Source organism: Ursus arctos, chromosome X (assembly GCF_023065955.2).
Source record: "Ursus arctos isolate Adak ecotype North America chromosome X, UrsArc2.0, whole genome shotgun sequence".
NCBI lineage: Eukaryota > Metazoa > Chordata > Mammalia > Carnivora > Ursidae > Ursus > Ursus arctos.
In genome coordinates, this window is record NC_079873.1 from 9,745,503 (window position 1) to 9,761,817 (window position 16,315).

Genomic DNA, 16,315 nt, shown 5'->3' on the forward strand with positions numbered 1-16,315 from the left:
CTCAAGGGTGCAAAGTTCCAGCTCAGAAGCAAGACTGTTTCCCTCGGGTTTTTTTTTGTTTTTTTTTTTTAAGATTTTATTTACTTATTTGACAGAGAAGCAGCCAGCGAGAGAGGGAACACAAGCAGGGGGAGCGGGAGAGGAAGAAGCAGTCTCCCAGCGGAGGAGCCTGATGTGGGGCTCGATCCCAGAACGCTGGGATCACGCCCTGAGCCGAAGGCAGACGCTTAACGACTGCGCCACCCAGGCGCCCCTTCCCTCGGGTTTTTAATGAGGGTTGAGGATAATAGCACCTATGTCCTCTCTTGTCAGGGTGTGGTGAGGACTCCTTGCAGTCTTGAAGAGGACCTGTCCAGTGATCACCCGGGTAGTGGAAGCTGCACTTGGCGCCGAGTGCCCAAGTGCCCTGTACCCACTGTTTGTTCTGTCCCTATCTCACCAAGATTCAGTAGAAATAACCTAGATGCTTATCAGGTATTTGACATGAGGTATTCATTTTGTGAAATAATGCAAGCAGTTATAAATCCCCACATACTATTTGAAGTGTAATAGGATAGTCATATGTGATCTCTTTATACAGCAGTGCATTTAGTCCCTCGCCTTTAGTTGCACAAAAATTATAAAGCCCAGTGAACAAGACCTACGGACTGACCAACAAATCAGCCTATACAATGAGAAATTAGAATAGTACACTGACTGGAATGATCAAATAATTTAAGTCAAATGTTTTAATGTTGCAATTAAAGTAATCAAGGGTTCAAATATATATATACACCCCCCTCCGAATGCTCATTTCTTTAAAGTCCTGTTCAGGCAAGGTGCTGTTTTAAAAAGCCACTATTCGGGGCGCCTGGGTAGCGCAGTCGTTAAAGCGTCTGCCTTCGGCTCAGGGCGTGATCCCGGGGTTCCGGGATCGAGTCCCACATCGGGCTCCTCCGCTGGGAGCCTGCTTCTTCCTCTCCCACTCCCCCTGCTGTGTTCCCTCTCTCGCTGGCTGTCTCTCTGTCACATAAATAAATAAAATCTTTAAAAAAAAAAAATAAAATAAAAATAAAAAGCCACTATTCGCTTTGTCCACAGATACAACATCAAAAATTACCTGAGGTAATTTTGGGGTGAATGCAGCCTTAAACAATAGAAAATTGTGTTTTAAGTGCACTTCTCAAAGCAAATTATGTAACTACAGGGCCCCCAAACTTGTAAACTAAACATCGACACAAATGCGCAAAACAAAATTGGCAACAATCAAGGGGTGGGGGGAAAAGTTCAGTGATGACTTAACCATTGTTGTTACTATGTTTGTTTTGCAGGTATTGAGGTAAGAAATAATAGAATCCTTACCAATGTTAGAAATCATGAATTCTTTCTACATTTTTGAGAAAATGTATGTTTAAAGCTATGGGTGTTAATTGTTGTTTAACTACCATATCTAGGTGATTATCATGGTGTTCCTCACCACAATACAAACCATGGGATTTTTGTAGGCGTCTGGTCAAGAAATAATGGTTTTATCTGACAATGGTGTTGATCTTGGAGTACTACCAATAGCAGGTAGAGTTTTTATGTCCTATAATGATAGAAGTGACCCAGGTTATTTGCGGATCTCCTGAAGACAAAGTCTCCTTTAACACGTTTCATAATGTGTTTTTCAAACTCCTGTCAAGAGATCATAATAATGGTCTAAAACCTGGGGTTTTGGTGATAATTCAGGTAAGTAATGACGTGGGTCCTCCACACTACAAACCATCTGATCTTCACAAATCTAGGTCAGCGATGCTGTTCCTAACACTTGCGTTACCATGTTTTGATTTTTTCAGGTATCAGGTAAGAACTTTTCTAGTATATGGGTAAGAGATAACATGAGAGGTACACATTAGAGACCTTCTTATTTTCAGATATCTAGGTAATTAATAATGGCATCAAGAACTCTTATACTGACATATTTGACAGGTAGGTAGGTAACAAACTTGTCCCTAATAGTAAGCATGCGATTTTGCTGTATTCGTGTGTAGAGATGTGTATCAGAGTGTTGAAGGATTGCTGTATCCAAGTACTTACAATGTGTTCTCCACCATAGTAGTAATCATGGGATTTTTGCAAGTGTCCAGGGGACAAAGATATTGCTGCTCACAAAGGTATAGACAATGGAATATAGAACAAGTATCCAGGTAGAACTGACGGATCCTGCGATGAAGGAAGCCACCTGTTTAATTTACACGTGTCCAAGAGGGAAAAGATGTATAGGCAGAAATATCTGTAACAATGTGTTTTTCAAGTTTCAATCAAGACAACATGGTGAAGTTCACCAAGGTTGTTTACAGGGATCTTGCTGGTGTCCAGTGGCCGTACAGGCCTTAAGCACACAACAGACCAGATCTTTAGTTATCTCTGTAAGTAAGGATGGAGTCCCTAAAATTTGTGTCATGGTTTTTTTGCATGAAGATATTCTGCTGTTTCTCACCACAGTAATGACCATGAGATTTTTAGAGATGCTCAGTCAAGAGATAATGGTGTCTTTTAAGAATGTTGTTGACCTTGGAGTTAGGCCAAGAACCAAGTAGTGCTGATAGTTCCCTAGTGATGGAAGTGCCCAAGATTATTTATATGTCATGATCCTGTAGAACAAATTGCATCCTTAAGCACACTTGCCACATGTTTTGTTTTTTTTTTTTGTTTTTTTTTTGTTTTTTAGGTTCCAGGGTAGAGATCATGGGGCATGTAAAAGTGTTCATTAACGGGGCTTTCCAGGTATCCAGGTAAGTGATGATGTATGTTGTGCTACAGACCAGCTAATAATCAGAAATCAGGAAATTAGGATTGCAACCCTAACACTTGTATCCCCATGTTTTTTGGGTTTTGTTTCTTTGAGGGTTTCCCATTAAGGTCTTCCTTAGTGAATACAGGTATGGGATGATATAATATTTACTCATTGAAGATGTTCTTTTTTATTTTTTAAAGATTTATTTATTTATTTTAGAGGAGAGGAGAGGGGCAGAAGGAGAGGGAGAGAGAATCTTAAGCAGACTCCCCGCTGAGCATGGAGCCCAACATGGGACTTGATCTCGCAACCCTGAGCTGAAATCAAGTCAGCTGCTCGACCAACTGAGCCATTCAGGTGCCCCTCACCAAAGACATTCTTATTTCCAGAATCTAATTAATGATGTTGTCAAGACTCTTATGTTAAAACCATTATGGGCATGTATGTAGTTAAAAATGAATTTGTCCTGGCACCTGGGTGGCTCAGTCCGTTGAGCATCTGCCTTTGGCTTGCATTGTGGTCCCCAGGTCCTGGATGGAGCCCTGAGTCAGGCTCCCTGCTCAGCAGGGGAATCTGCTTCTCCCTCTCCCTCTGCCCCTCCCCCTGCTCATGCACGCACTCTCCCCCCCTTCCACTCAAATAAATAAAATCTTTAAAAAAAAAAAAGAATTTGTTCCTAACAGTACTAGTAAGCATGAAATTTTACTGAATTCTTGTTTAAGGGTAACATGTATTTAATTTGCCTAGTGGTAGATAGATATGCAGGTATCCAGTTAATTTATCATATTCTTCAACATTATGTTATTAACCATGGGATTTCTACAGGTATGCCTCCATGAGAGGAAGATGTCTTTTACTAGGATTTGACCTAGAAATTCTGCAAAATCCAGGTGTCATTGATGGGTCCCTAAACAATGGACCAAGTGTTAGGAGATGGCAGGTATACAGATAATGATGGTGTTCCTCACCACAGCAGGAACCATGCGATTTTTGCAAGTGTACAATTAGGAAATAATGGTCTTACCTAAAAATGTTGACCTTGGAATACTGCTAGTATCCAGGTAGAGTTAATATGTCCCATAATGATGGAAGTCAACAAGGTTATTTACAGGTATCCCGATGGAATAAACGGTATCCTTTGACACATACTTTATGTTTTCTAGGTTCCTGTCAAGACCTCACAATGACCCTAACAGTGCTCATTAATGAGGACATTGCTGATGTCCAGGTAAGTGATGATGTGGGCCTAAACCACAGCACAGACCAGCTGACCTTCAGAAATGTAGGTAAGTTGGGACACCTGGGTGGCTCAGTTGGTTAAGCCTCTGCCTTCGGCTTAGGTCATGATCCCAGAGTCCTGGGCCCGCTTTGGGCTCCTTGCTCAGTGAGGAGCCTGCTTCTCCCTCTGCCTGCTGCTCCCCCTGCTTGTGCTCTCGCTCTCTCTGACAAATAAATAAAATCTTAAAAAAAAAAAAAGAAAAGAAATGTAGGTAAGCAATGATGGTTTCAGTAATATTTATCATATTTTGATTGTATGCAATTCAGGTATGAAAATGTAGAGTCTTTACATTCTAGAAACTACAAGTTTTCACTTAAAAAAAAAGATTTTATTTACTCATTTTGAGAGAGAGAGCACAAGCAGAGGGAGAGGCAAAGGGAGAGGGAGAAGCAGACTCCCTGCTGAGCTGGGAGCCCAATATGGGGCTCAATGCCAGGACCAGGAGATCATGACCTGAGCCAAAGGCAGATGCGTAACCATCTGAGCCACACAGGTGCCCCAAGTTTTCACTTTTGATATTTGAGAGAAAATTTACATTTAACCCTGAGAGTGAGGTAACAATCATGGTGTTCCACAACACAGGTAACCATGGGAATTCTGCGGGTATAAAGTCACCAGATGATGGTCTTAATCTGACAGTGGTTATTAATCTGGGAGTACTGTAAGTGTCTAGAGGGAGTTGATGTGTCCCATAATGATAGAAGTGATCAAGGTTATTTGCAGGTATCCTGGTAGAAGTAGTTGTGTCCTTAAACACTTTTGTTACATGTTTTTTTTTCAGGTTTCAGTCAAGAGATCACAGTTAAGCTCTCAGTGGATATTAACAGGACTTTGCTCTTAACCGGGTAAGTGATAATGTGGGTCTGAGCACAGTACAGACCATCTGACCTTCGAATACCAAGGTAAGTGAGGATAATGTTCATAACCCTTGTATTACCATGTTTTTTGCAAGTATCGCATTAATGTTTTTGCTAGTATACAAGTATCGTACTATGTGACATTGAGACCTTCTTTATTTCAGGCATCTAGACAATTGATGTAGAAATGCATATTAATTTCTCTTATTATGTATGCTATTAAGAAATTTGTTCGTAACAATATTAGTAAGCATGAGATTTTACAGTATTCTCTTTGGAACTAATGTGTAGTTAACATTTGTAAGGAGATACATAGGCATCCAGGTAATTTATCCTATTCTCCATCACACCTCAATGACCATGGGACTTTTGCAGGCATCTCTCCAGAAGTGGAAGATGTCTTTTTCTAAAGTTTAACCTTGGACTTTGGACTTCTGCAAGTAACCAGGTAACCTTGGTGGGTCCTGAATGATACAAATGACCAAAGGAATTTGTAGGTATAGAGATAGAATGAGTCACACACCAAACACATTTTTCACAATATGTTTTTCAGATTCATGTCAAGACCTCACGGTGAGCTTATCAATGATGAGTTTACAGGGGATATTGCTGTTATCAAGGTAAGTGACAATGTGGGCCGAAACCACAGCACAGATCATTTGATCTTCATATACATAGGTAAGAAGGGATGGGTATCTCTAACAGTTCTTGTTAACATAATGCTTGCAAGTATTCAATTAATAGAGGATAGGTTCCAAACCAATTCTTGTAACCGTTGGTTTTCACATTTTATTTTTAAGAGAAAAATTTAACTCTGTGAGTGTTGAGGGATTGTGTGTATCCAGGTAAATGTCATGGTGTCCTGCCCCCAATTAGTAACCGTGGGATTTTTACAGTTTTTATGTTATGAAATGATGGTGTTACCTGACTGTGGTGTTGACCTTGAATTAATCCAAGTATCCAGGTAGACATGATGTGCTTGGTAGAGTGTCCATGGTTATTTGCAGATGTTCTGGCAAAAAAAAAAAAAAAAAGTTGTATCCCATAATACATACTTCACAAAGTGTTTTTCAGGTTCTTATCAAGATACCATGATGAATCATAAGTCAGTAACGGGGACATCTCTGGTATGTAGGTAAGTGATGATATACACCTCACAGACCATCTGATCTTTATATATCTGGCTGAATGATGTTGGATTGCCCAGACCTGTTTTATCATGCGAGTTCTTAAGCAATAATAATGTTTTGTCAGTGTTAACAGCCATGTTATCCTGCTGTCATATTGTACAGAAGATGTACGTGAAATCATGTGAGTATTGAGTAATTTGCATTCATCCAGGTAATTACCCTGAAATTTTGCCTCACAATTGTAGCCATGGTATTTTATAGGTGTGTAGTCAGGAGATGATGGTGTCTTTCAATATAGGTAGACCTTGAATATTGCAAAAACCCAGTTAGGTGATGGATCCTGCCATGATGGAGGTGAAGGTGGTTATTTGCAGGTGTCCATATGGAAGATGTGTGTCCTTAGATAAACATTTCTCACAATGTGTTTCTCAGGTTCCAGTCAAGAGATCATAGTGAACCTGGTCATCATCATTAACAGAGACTTTGCATGTATCTCAGTAAGTACTGATACGGGCCTTAAGCCTCTTAAAGATCAGGTGATCTTCAGATATTGAGGTCAATGAGGACGATGTCCCTAATATTTGTGTTACTTTTTTGGGGGGGGGCAGGTATTCAGGTAAGAAATGATACTGTCCCAACTGATGCTAGTAAGCATTAGTCTTTGGTATTTTAGAGTTTGGATATAATGTATGTTTATATATAGAAGGGACAGGGATAAACAAGCGTTCAGGTTATCCTACTAGTCAATACCAAATGCTACTGACCAGGAGGTTTCTACAGGTACTTGGTAAAGAAATGATGGCGTCTCTAACAGTGTCAACTTTGAAGTTCTGCCAAGATTGAGGTACTGTTGAAACTTCCCCAGTAATGAAGGTGACCAAGATTATTTGTAGGAGTCATTGTAGAACAAGTTGTGTTCTTTTTTGGGGGTGGGGGGGGAGTGTGGAGCCCAACACAGGACTTGAACTTGCGACCCTGAGATCAAGTCCTGAGCTGAGATCAAGGGTTGGATGCTTAACTGGTTGAGCCACCCAGGCACCTCAAACAAGTTGTGTTTTTGTTTTGTTTTTTTAAGATTTATTTATTTTGAGAGAGAGAGAGGAGTGGAGGGGCAGAGGGAAAGAGAGAATCTCAACTAGACTCCACAATGAGCACAGAGCCTGATGTGAGGCCAATCCCATGACCCTGAGATCATGACCTGAGCAAAATCAAGAGTCAGATGCCCAACGAACTGAGCCAGCCAGGCGCCCCAGAAGTTGTGTTCTTAAACATAATCATTGCACGTGTTTTTCAGGTTCCAGTCAAGAAATCACAGTGAATCTAGCAATGGTCATTATTCGACATTGCTAGTAACCAGGTAAGTGATAAAGTGGGTCTTATTACAATGCAGACCATCTGATTTTCAGTATCTAGATAAAGATGGTGTCCCCAACAAATTTGTTTTTTGCAGCTATCCCTTCAAGAAAGGAAGGTATCTCATATGAGACTTTAACCTCAGAGTTCTACAGTTATTCAGGTGACCTTGGTGAGTTGCAAAATGATACAGATGACCAAGGGAATTCTGTGGGTGTCCAGGTAAAATAGGATGTGTACTGAACACTTTCCATAGCATGTTTTTTAGGTTCCTGTTAAGACCGTGATTGTGAGCCTGTCAGTGGTAGTGAAGGAGGCACATAGCAGGTAATGAGGTAAGTGATGTGGGCCTAAACCACAAACACAGACCATCTGATCGTCACACAATTAGGTAAGTGATGATGGTGTCCTTAACACTTCTTGTTACCGTGATTTTGTTGCAGGTGTTCAGGTAAGAAATGGTAGAGTCCTTACCAATTCTTATAAACATGAGTTTACACTTCCCACATTTTAGAGAAAATCTATGTTTAATCCTGTAAGTATTGAGGAGTCGATACTATCTAGGTAACTAGTGGAGTGTCACCACAGTGGTAACCACAGGATTTTTCCAGGTATCCAGTCAAGTAATGTTAGTCTCTGCTGACAACACTGTTGACTTTGAATTGGTGTGAAAATGTGGGTGGAGTTGATGTGTTCCATAATAATGGAAGTAAACAAGGATAGGTGCAGGTGTCTTGGTAGAACATATTGTATCTTAAACTCATTTGTATGTGTTTCTTCAGGTTCCTGTTAAGAAAACAGGGTGAACTTAAAATGGTTTTTAACACAATCTTGCCAGTAACCAGGTAAGTGTTAAAGTGAATGCTACTACAATAAAGACCGTCAGAACTTGAGCATCTAGGTAAGTGAGGATGATATCCTTAACATTTGTGTTAATGTGTATTTTTTTTAGATTTTTGTGGGTATCAGGTTAAGATCTTTACTAGCATGCAGGTATGAGATGATGTGATATTAACTGATTAAAGACTTTTTTTTTTAGATTTACTTATTTGTTTTAGAGCGTGTGAGTGGGGGAGGGAGGGGCAGAGGTAGAGAGAGAATCTCAAGCACAGAGCCCCCTGGGTATGGAGCCCCACTTAGGGCTTAATCCCATGATCCCGAAATCATGACCTGAGCAGAAATCAAGAGTCAGACGCTTAACTGACTGAGCCACCCAGGTGCCATGGGCCTTTATTTATTTATTTTTTTTTTAAGTTTTTTTTTTTTTTAAAGATTTTATTTATTTGAGAGAGAGCACGTGGACATGAGCAGGGGGGAGGGGCAGAGGCAAAGGGAGAAGCAGACTCCCTGCTGAGCAGGGAGCCCGACATGGAGCTTAATCCCAGGACCCCAGGATCATGACCCGAGCTGAAGGCAGCTGCTTAACCAATGGAGACACCCAGGCGTCCCTTTTTTAAAGATTTTATTTTTTAAGTAATCTCTGCACCCAACGTGGGGCTCGAACTTAGAACCCTGATATCAAGAGTCACATGGTCCACCAACTGAGCCAGCTAGGTTCCCCTAAGGACCTTTCTATATTAAGATATCTACAAATTTATGATTTCAAGTCTCTTAAATTTACTTTGTTTTTGGCATGTATTTAGTTAAGAGTTTAATTTGTCCCTTATAATACTGATAAGAATAAGACTTTGTGTGAGTGTGTTCTTGTTTAGAGTTAATGTGTACTTAACATAGTAGACAGATTTGCAGATACCCAGGTAATTTATCATATTGTCCTTCACTACTTCATTGACTGTGGAATTGTCGCAGGTATACCTGGAAGAGAAGGAGGTGTCTCTTCAAGGATTGACCTTGGAGTTCTCTAAGTATCTAGGTAGTGTTGATGGTTCCTGAAATGATACAGTGATCAAGGGAATCTGCATGTATAGAGGTAGAATGAGATATGCACCAAAAATATTTTCTATAGTGTTTTTTTTTCAGACTCCTATCAATACATCACAGTGAGCCTATCAATGGTGGGGACATTGCTGATGTCACAATAAGTGATGATGTGGGCCTAAGTCACAGTGCAGACCATCTGATCTTCAGATAGCTAGGTAAGTGATGATGGTGTCCCTAATACATGTTATTACCATGACTTCTTTGTCCCTAATACATGTTATTACCATGACTTCAGGTAAGAAATGATAGATTCCTTACTAATTCTTGAAACCATGAGTTTTCAGTTTTTAGAGAAAATTCTTGTCTAACTCTGAGTAATGAGGGATTATATGTATCAGGTATTGGTCATTCTATCTCAACCACAGTAGTGATCATGGGAATTTTGTAGGTGTCCTGTAAAAGTTGTATTACCTGACAATGGTCTTGAACTTGGGGTACTACAGATATTCAGGTGGAGTTGATGCTTTCATAATGATGGAAATGACCACGCTTATTCATAGGTGTCCTGTTAGAATGAGCTGTGTCCTTTACACATATATCATAATGTCTTTTTTAGGTTCCTGTCAAGAGATGATGATGAACCTAGCACTAGTCACTCTCTGCGGACATTTCTGTTCCCCAGGTAAGTGATGATGTCCACCTACACCATTTCAAGTCATCTGACCTTCACATACCTAGATAAGTGTTGTTGATTGACTAAACTTGCCATGGGTGTTGTTTTGTTTTTGTTTTTGTTTTTGTTTTTTCAGATAATCAGGTAAGAAATGATGGCATTTTACCAGTTGTAGTAACCATGCTGTTCCACTGTTTCTGTTTCAGAGAAAATTTGTATTTAGTCATGTGAGTATTAGGCGAATTATGCCGTGAATACCCATAATCGTGGAGTGGTGTGGTATGGTAGTAATGTTAGTGTTTTTGCATGTGAGCAGGGAGAGATGATGGTGTATCTTACCTTTGGCATGGACCTTGAAGTATTGCAACAATCCAGAAAGATCTGATGGGTCCTGCAGTGATGGCAATGAACAGGATTATTTGCACTGTCCTTCTAGTAGCAAAGGAGGGCCCATAGGCACATTTTTCAGAGTGTTGTTTAAATTACCATCAAGAGGTCATGGTAAATTTCAAAGTGATCATTGATGGGACTTTGCTTGTATTCAGGTAAGTGATGATATGGGCCTTCAGGGTCCCACAAACTGATTTTCAGATATGTAGGTAACTGTGGGTGGTGTTCCTGACTGTTCTGTTACCATGTTTCCCTGCAGGTATCCAGTTAAAAAATGATACTGTCCCAACCAGTGCTAGTAAGTATATGCCCTTTTTATTTATTTTTTAGATTTAGATACAATGTGTGTTTAATGTTAGTAGTGATAAAGGGATATGCAGGTCCAGGTAACTTCTGCTGTTGCACATCAAGTATAGACCATGAGATTTCTACGAGTACTCCTAGAAGACAGTTAGTGTGTGTAACAGTGGTGTTGACCTTAAAGTTCTGCCAAAATCCATGCTGTGTTATGCTTCCCCTAATGATGGAAGTGACCAAGATTATTTGCAAATGTACTATTTCTTTCCGTGGGTAGACAAGTTGTGTCCTGCAACAACACATTTGTTGAGCATGTTTCTCAAAGTTCTGTGCAGTCATGACATCACAGTGAAGCAGACAGTGGTTGTCAGGAGGAGCTTGCTGGTAACCAGGCATGTGAGAAAGTGAGTCTTATCTCAGGACGGAAATCTGATCATCAGCTATCTGGGTGAGTGAGGACGGTGTCTCTAACACAGCGTACCATACTTTTTTGTAAGTTTCCTGTTAAGTTCTTCACTAGTTTACAGATATGGGATGATGTGACATTAACTCATTAGATACATTCACTTTTCATATTAGAAAAAGTTTGTTTGGCCCTGTGAGTGTTGAAGGATAGCACATATCCAGCTATTTATCATGGTGTCTTCCACCACAGTACTACCCATGGGTTTTCTGTTGGTGTCCAGTGAAGTAGGGCTGATTTTATCTGACATCAGTGTTGATCTTTGATTACCGAAAATACCCAGGTAAAGTTGGTGTGTCCCATAATGATGGTGCGACCAGCTTATTTGCAGATACCTTGCTAGAAAAAGGTCATAAAATGACACAGTCCCAACAAATGCTAGTAACCATGCTATTAATTATTTGAAGTTTAGACATACTGTGTGTTTAACCCTAGTGGTGACAGGGATATGCAGGTGTCCAGGTAAGATATCCTACTGCTCCACACCACAGTATTGAGCATGAAATTTTTTACAGGTACTCAGGAGATGATGCTTTCTCTAACAGTGGTGTTGACCTTTAACGTAGATCTCATCATGTCTGGACAGCAACCTGAAAAAGATTTCGCTATGCACTTAGCATTGATGTTAATGGCAGACATTGCTGGTATGTTTCCGGGTAAGCGAGATTGTGGGCCTAAACCATAGCGCAGGCCGTCTGATCTCTAGACAGCTAGGTAAGTGATGATGGTGTCTCTAAAAGTTGTTACCATGATTTCTTTGCAGGTATTCAGGTAGGAATTGATAGTCCTTACTAATTCTAGAAACCATGAGTTTTTACTTTTTGTGTTTTAGGAAAGATTTTTGCTTAACCTTGTGAGTGATGAGGGATTGCCATACCCAGGTAATTAACATTATGTCCTCAACCGCAGCAATAACCATGAAAATTTTCCAGGTCTCCCGTGAAGAAATATTATCTTATCTAGTGATGATTTTGACCTTGGAGTACTACAAGTGTTCAGGTAGAGTTGATATGTCTCATAATGTAAAGTGACCAAGGTTATTTACAGGTATCCTGGTAGAACAAGTTGTGTCCCTTTACACATATATCATGTGTTTTTCAGGTTCCTGTCAAAAGACTTCAGTGAATCTGATGATGGTCGTTAAGGGGGTCGGGGGACATTTCTGGTATTCAGGTATCTGATGAGGTGTACTTTCACTACGTCAGACCCTCTGATCTTCATGAGTCTATTTCCATTAAATTTTGTTGATTGCTTGAACTTGTTTTACCATTTGGGGATTTTATTTTTAAGGCATTCAGGCAGAAATGATAGTGTTTTTACCAATTCTAGCAAACCTATTATCCTACTTTTTTGTATTTTAGAGGAAATTTACATATAACTATGTGAATATTTAGCGATTCATGGCTATTCATGGAATAAACAGTTGTGGGTCACACAAGTTACCATGGTATTTTGTAGGTGAGCAATCAAAACATGATGGTGTCTGACGATGGCATAGACCTTGGGGTACTGCAAGATCCCAAGTAGAGTTGATGGGTCCTACAATGATGTAAGTGCACGAGATTATTTCCCTTGTCCTGGTAGAGAGGGTAATCCACAGACCCATTTGTCACAGTGTTTTTTGCTTTATTTTTTTCAAGTTCCTGTCAAGAAATCATGGTGAACCCCATAATGATCAATAATAGGACTTTGCTTTTATCCAGGTAAGTGATGGTGTTGGCCTCAAGCACCCTAGAAACAGTCTAACCATGTGATATGTGGGTAAGTGTGGATGGATTTCCCAACTTTTTTGTGACTATGTTTTTGTTTTTGTATTTACAGGTATTCAGGTAAGAAATGACATGGTCCCAACAAATGCTAGTAATCACGCTATTAATTAAAGTTTAGATGTAATGTGTCTTTAACCCTAGTGGTGATGGGGATATGCAGGTGTCCAGGTAAGATATCGTACTGCTCCACACCACAGTATTGAGCATGAAATTTTTTACAGGTACTCAGGAGATGATGCTTTCTCTAACAGTGGTGTTGACCTTGAAGTTCTAGTTCTGCCAAGATCTAAGTAGTGTTGGTGGGTTTTCTAATGATGGAAATAACCAGTGTTAATTATATTCTTTTTTTTTTCCCCAGGTGAAACAACTTTTGCTTTTTTTTTTTTTATGTATAAACTATTAACAGACAAGGCCTACAGATTTATGTCTTCTTGAACACCCCCACAGTGCGGCTGTGGCAGCCTGTGGTCTTGGTGTGCTGGCCTCGGGCACGAAGTCCCCAGAAGTGGCACAGCCCTCTGTGGGCCCAAATCTTCTTCAGTCCCCCCAGGTCTTCACGAAGTTCGTTGTCCAGACCATTGGCCAGGACCTGGCTATATTTTCCATCCTTCATGTCCTTTTGTCTGTTCAAAAACCAGTCTGGGATCTTACTGGCACGGATTTGCATAATGGTGATCACACATTCCGCCTCATCCTCAGTGAGCTCTCCTGCGCTCCTGGGGAGATCGATGTCTGCTTTCCTCAACACCACATGAGCATATCTTCACCCCACAGCCTTAATTGCAGTGCTTTCTGCCGCGCATCGATATTGGTGTTGAGTACTCAGAAAACGTGCCAAAACTTCTCAGGGATCACTAGAGATGTGGCGGCAGCCCTGAAGGCGGCGTGTAGGCCTCCTGTGGAAGAGTAAAACAACTTTTGTCATATACTTGTCAATTGTGTTTTTTCAGGTTGTGGTAGTTAGTCCTGCTACAGTGAACCTAGAAATGCTCGTAACCTGGTATGTGATATTGTGGATGTTGCACCATGGTTGAGATGTTCTGATGTCAGGTAAGTGAGGGTGGTGTCCCGAACAGCATTAGCGTGTTTTTTCTGCAGGTATCATGCTAAAGTCTTTGCTGTTATACAGGTATGAGATGACGTCACATTAACTCATAGACCTTCGTATTCTCAGGTATGTATGTCATTAATGATGTTTTGAATAGTCTTATCAATATTTTTGGCTTGTATGCAGTAAGATTAATTTGTCCCTCACAATACGAGTAAGCACAACATTTTACTGTATTCTTATTCAGAGATTGTGTTTTGTACACTCGTACTGATAAAAGGATAAGCAGGTATCCAGATATTCTATCATATCATCCATCTTCACAATATTAAACATGGAATTTTTGCAGGTATCTCTTTTAAGAGAAGAAGGTATCTCTTACCAGGGTTTAGTCTTGGACTGCTGCAAGTATCCAGATGGTGGTGATGAGTCTTAAAAGGATGCCCTTGACCAATGGAAACTGCAGTAGACCAGGTAGAACAAGGCAAGTCCTGAACACATTTTCCACATTGCGTTTTTCAGGTTTACGTGCAGACCTCCTGATTAATAGGCTCCCCTGTCATATTTAATGGGACATATAGGGCTGTCAAGGCAAGTGATGATGTGGGCCTAAACCACAGCTCACTCTTTCTTTCTTTTTTTTTTTTTTTAAAGATTTTATTTATTTATTTGACAGAGAGACAGCCAGTGAGAGAGGGAACACAAGCAGGGGGAGTGGGAGAGGAAGAAGCAGGCTCCCAGCAGAGGAGCCCGATGTGGGACTCGATCCCATAACGCCAAGATCACGCCCTGAGCCGAAGGCAGACGCTTAACGACTACGCTACCCAGGCGCCCCCCAGCTCACTCTTTCTGATCCTATTATGTAGGTAAGTGGTTGTGTCCCTGACACTTCTTGTTACCGTGATTTTGTTGCTGGTGTTCAGGTAAGAAATGATAGAGTCCTTACCAAATCTAGTGACTATGACTTTACACTTCTCACATTTAGAGATAGCTTATGTTTAACTCTGTGAGTGTTGACGTTTGATTGTATCTATAATTGTCAAGGAGTTCCCATGCCAATAGTAACCATGGTATTTTTGCAGGAGTCCAGTTAAAACATGATGGTCTCTTGTGACAAAGGCGTTGACCTGAAGTAATGCAAGTATCAAAGTAGAGTTGATGTGTTCCATAATAATGGAAGTGAAAAGGATTATTAGCAGGTGTTCTGGTAGAACAAGTTGTGTACTTAAACACAGTTGTCCTATGTGTTTCTTCAGGTTCTTGTCAAGAAAACCCAGTGAACCTAACAGTTTTCGTTAATGGAACATTGCTCTTAACCTGGTAAGTGGTAAAGTGGGTTCTACCACAATCCAGACCATCTGATTTTCAGTATGAAGGTAGGTGAGGGTGGTGTCACTAACATTGGTGTTAACACGTTTGTTTGCAGGTATCCTGTTAAGGTCTTTGTTAGTATACAGGTATGAGGAGATATGACATTATGTTATTAGAGACATTCTTATTCCCAGGTATCTGTGTAATTAACATTTGAGACTGTGATATTTATGTTATTTTGGGGATGTATTCTGTTAAGAAATTAATGTGTCCCTAATAACACTAGTAAGAATGTGATTTTCTGTATTCTTGTTTAGAGATACTGTGTGTTTAACACTTGGGGTGACAGAGGGATCCAGGTATTCTGTTATGTAGTCTATCATAGTGTTATTGACCATGGAATGTTTGCAGGTATCCATCAAGAGAGGAAGGTATGTCCTCAGCTTTCACCTGAGAGTTCCACAAGTAACCAAGAGAAATTGCAGGTATAGCAGAAGAAGGATTTACTCTCCACAATGTGGTTTTCAGGTTCATGTCAGAACATTATGATAAGCCCATTATTGGTAGGTAGCATGGGACATTGCTGGTGTCAAGGTCAGTGATGAAGTGGGCCTAAAGTACAGCACAAGCCATCTAACTTTCATACACATATAAGTAAGTCATATTAGCTTGCCAAAACTTTTGGTCGCCATATTTTTCTCACTTGCTGTTTGTTTAGGTATTTAAGTTTAGAAACGACAGTATCCTTATCAACACCAGTAACCATGTACTTTTCCTTATTGCAGAGAAAATTTGTTTAACTCTGGGAGTTCTGAGTGATTTCTGGGTATCTGCATAATGATTACAGAGTTCCGTGTCACAGTAGCAGCCGTGCGTTACTTGACAACAGTTAGAAGGTGACGGTGTTTTTAACAGTGGTGCAGACCTTGGAGTACCGCAGGTATCCAGGCAGAGATGAGGTTATTTGCAGGTGTCCTGGTGGGAAATATGTGTCCATAGACAGGCTTGTCACAGTGTGGTTTTCAGGTTCCTGTCAGGAGATCGTGGCGAACTTCATAATGATTTTGATCAGCGACATTGCTTGTATTGCTGTAAGTGCTGATATG

The 16,315-nt window shown here is 40.4% G+C and overlaps 1 long non-coding RNA gene and 1 pseudogene across 1 annotated transcript; one reads left to right on the forward strand and one right to left on the reverse strand.

Moving 5' to 3' along the window:
* The first annotated feature begins 1,080 nt into the window (after nucleotides 1-1,080).
* On the forward strand, nucleotides 1,081-6,868 carry LOC125281238 (uncharacterized). Its single transcript, XR_007188377.2, has 3 exons — nucleotides 1,081-2,756; nucleotides 3,922-3,986; nucleotides 4,819-6,868. It is a non-coding gene; the product is annotated as an uncharacterized LOC125281238 (long non-coding RNA).
* Nucleotides 6,869-13,271: 6,403 nt separating this feature from the next.
* LOC113240800 (40S ribosomal protein S18-like) lies at nucleotides 13,272-15,901 on the reverse strand (annotated as a pseudogene).
* Nucleotides 15,902-16,315: the final 414 nt, after the last annotated feature.